This window comes from Gavialis gangeticus, unplaced genomic scaffold (assembly GCF_001723915.1).
Source record: "Gavialis gangeticus isolate Ggan-Ray unplaced genomic scaffold, GavGan_comp1, whole genome shotgun sequence".
In the NCBI taxonomy this organism is placed as follows: Eukaryota; Metazoa; Chordata; order Crocodylia; family Gavialidae; genus Gavialis; species Gavialis gangeticus.
In genome coordinates this window covers 6878517-6882357 of record NW_017729018.1, presented here as the reverse complement: position 1 = coordinate 6882357, position 3841 = coordinate 6878517, and positions in this window count along the sequence as shown.

The window sequence follows — 3841 nt, the reverse complement described above, 5'->3', positions numbered from 1 at the left end:
GCTCAGGCTCCCAAGCAGTCAGCAGCAGCTACAGTCGGGGGGGGGGGGGCCAAATCCCTGGGATCATGCACAATGCCAACCTGAAATCTCAGTATTCATTCTCCATTTTTAGATTAATTTAGGGGTGGTGAAAAGGGCTGAGCTGACAGCCCCCGTGGCCTGTTTAGTCCCTGGCAGTCAGCAAGGGATGCTGTGACCTGAGATGACCACGGGTTTATACTCAGGGAATTTTCTTGCCCTTCTCCATACCACCCAGTGTCGTTAGTGAACCTATGGCCCCTCAAATGACGTGTGGGTTACTCCCCACAGCTCAGTACTCTGCAGTGTATTGATACTCTCCATTTAGGCTCCTATGATCAGTTCTCACAAGACTGGGAAGATTTATTGCCCGGTCAAATATGCAAATACTGACCAACTCAGCCCAGTAAAGTCTGCAATAAAGTCATTTTACAGGACTGGGCCCAGAGCTCCATATCTGCTCTAACTCCATGTAGGGGCCTGGACACATGCAGGTCCCAGGAACCCAAGGGAATTGGATACCTGACACCAGCTCTTTGCACCCCTCTTTCTGTCTGGACACCCACCGATTTCACAGTAGCCATCCTGGCCCATTCCAAGGTCTGCAGAAGACTGCACCTTGTTCCTTTAGAGGGAGTGCTTGTTCATCTGCTTGTGGCTATTACTTGGTGACAAAATCAAGAGGCAGGGTCTATGCTTGCACTGGGATGTGCTTGCTAAGATCCTCCACACCACTGACATTGCCACTGGTTTAGTTACAGCCACAGAAACAGTAGAAACACTAGCCTGGAGAGAGGCCCTGTGGCTGCAGGCATGTGAAACGCTATCAGCTAACCGTGTTCAGAGCAAGGGATTTGGCTGTCAGCTGGGGATGCTTCGCACAGCTGCTCTCTCCGGTGCAGGCACCCCGGGGAGGGCTTTTCGTGCTACAGGCAAGGCCAGGCAGCCTCCTTGATCACTCATAGTCCAGGAGTGCCTAGCGGTCCAGTTGTGAGTACAGCTTCATCCCAGCACTGTGGGTGCACGGTGATGGACTGTCCCTACCCAGAACAGCTTAGTCTATAGCAGGGACCGTTGAGGAGCACAGGCCAAAATAATGCAGCTGAATCTGGGGTGGGAAGGAAAGGGGCTACCACCATTCTTCCCCACTGCTCAGATGCATCACCTGTGTAAATACCCCGCTGCCAAAATGCTGCAGAAGCCCCCCCACCACCAATTTCCACACTACATGGGCCAGATAAAATTGTTCCCAGGTCATAGGCTGCCAACCCCTGACCTAAAGCACCAAAAACCATCAAGCTACAGGCAAGGCATAAAGGACTTGCCTGAGGTCACACAAGACAGTGGCAGAGCTGGATCAGTCTCCCAGCTCCTTGGTGGATCCCCAGCCACTTGCTAGTCCTGCCAGTAAAGTTATCCTCAGGAGACTCGGTTTCTTGCATATCCACCCCCCACCCCCCAGTAACTGCTCTCAGTGAATTGCCCACTTCCGGCATTGCTAACTCTCATGATTTTTGGCGTTTTTGAAGTCTACGCCTTGGGAATGTGAAAAACATAGCTCTCTTTTATCTATCTATATCTAGATAGATAAAAGAAAGATGTCATCTCTGCATGTCCTGTTCTTGAAGCTGTTCTGGACAGCTATATAGTCATAGATAGAGATAAAAGACAGACCTACATGTTTCACATTCCCGAAGCGTAGACTTTAAAGAACAAATGTCAAAAATCATGAGTTGGCAATTCTGCACTTCACTCAGCTTAAGCAAAACTAGTGTTACAGAACCAGTGTGAAAACCTATCAAATAAAAGCTGGCTACACATACATGCCTAGCCAGGAGGGTGTAAAACAGGCTCCATTACAACTTGAATTCAAGCTGCTAACTCAAGTGAGCGTGTCCTCATTGCTCCCTCAACCCAAACCAACTCAAAATAAGAACACCCTTTTTTTGGACAGTGCAGACTTACCTTGAGAATCATCTCTGGGGTGGTTTCAAACGTCATAGTTGCATTACTGTAACCAGGAGGACCAAGGGAACAGAAGAACAACAAGAGTTGTCTGATAGTGATACTGAGCCAGCCACAGGTAATAATGACCCTTTTGCTTTTTCAGTGCTCTTGGTCTTTTATCTAATTAGGTTGCTCTCCTTCAACTGCCCTTTCCTTGGTCTGTAGCTATTCTTGATAACTTCTCTTGACTCCACAGATATACTATCTTCTCCTCCCTTTTTTTTTTAAATGACTGTTTAAGGATTAAGCAAAGGTCATTTTTCCACTTGGAGGTTAGCTCAGGCTCTGCTTTTTTCTCAGACCTAGGGAAGAACAGCTTGTGCCTAAAAGCTTGTGACACCTGGGTGCCTAGGCCAATTAAAGCTATTCCCAAGGAAACCTCGTTTCTTCATTTCAACTCTTGGCAGCTGTGATCTCTTGGTGGAAAGTGACCCTGCAGCCCAATTCACAGAGCACCAGCTTGGCCCAGAAGGGAAAAGGCCTTTTCTCAGACTGCTTTGAACTAGACTAGACAGAGGGCACTTGCTGTGTTAGGCTGAAGTCAGGCAGAAAGTAGGGCAGGATGGCATCTTAGAGACTAACTAGTTAAGAAAGACATAAGCCAACGGCCTACCTTATCAGATGCTATGACACAGCATCTCACAGCTAATGCATCTCATAGCTGCTGACAAGTAGGCCATTGCTTCCAAAAATGTGTGCTTTGGTGAACTTGTTAGTCTCTAAGGTGACACCCTGCCCTGCCTCCTGCTTTTGAATTAGGACGTGCCAAGCAGAAAAATTAGTGAAACTCCAGGGACTTTTTCAGCGCAACACAGCTGTGATCTGATTCCCTCCTTGAATCAACAAATGGACTGGTTTTCAAATAGGACTACAGCTGATCGTTATTGTTCACTTTTGCCCCTCCCCAGCATAAAGACTAACCTTTGTGTTAAGCCTGATGGGTACTGTATGCTTGTCCTTCCCCCATGCACTTTCCCAGGATGCAGGGCCCAGGGGCAGAGGGGACACGAAACTCGCCTGGGCTCACCTAGTGCTCACAGCATTCTCATGTGGGCCATGGAGGGTGACCACTGCCCTTCAGCTTTTTATCCCAAAAAGGAACAAAGTTCTTGCTTCTCTCCACTGAGATCCAGTTCAGTGTTGGGGATGCTCCTCCTAGTCAAGCTGGAGCAGATGAAAGCAATAGTTCATGGCGGGGCAGGTCACCCTGACCTAAGGAACACACCACTGCCAGGGTGCCCAGCCAGAGCCCAGTTAACCCCCATCCAGGCAGGAGGAACTTGTCTCTGGCACCCTGAGCAATCTGCACTGGGAGGTTACAGCCAAGTCCCTGATGCCCCCAGCTCTGCCCTTCCAACCACTCAGGTTGGCCCATGCAGATCCCACCTGTAGTGCAAAAGCCAAAGGAGAGAAGGTCTTGATCACTCATGTGCTCTGCCGTGGCCACCCAGGGCTCCAGCTCTACAAACTGCCCCTTGACAATGCTGCTGGGCCAGCCACTGTCTAGACCTGTGCCCCCAAAAGCTGCATCAGGGTAGGGGCCGGTGTCTGAGAAAGGTAAACTAAAGACTGCAACAGGGAAAAGACTTGGAAGGAATACCTAGGGTGGCTGGTGCAACAGGAAGCATGGCTGAGAGGGCAGGGCAAGGACTGGGAAGGTGTTGTGGGTCTGGTCTAGGCCGGGCAAAATCCAGCCCACAGGCCAGATCAGACCCACAGCAAACTCCATTTCCCAGCAGCCCCTGCCTTGCATTGCTGTGCCAGCGTCCATGAAGACCTAGGAGCAGGGGTACCCTGACAGCCTGGGGCCAGGGTT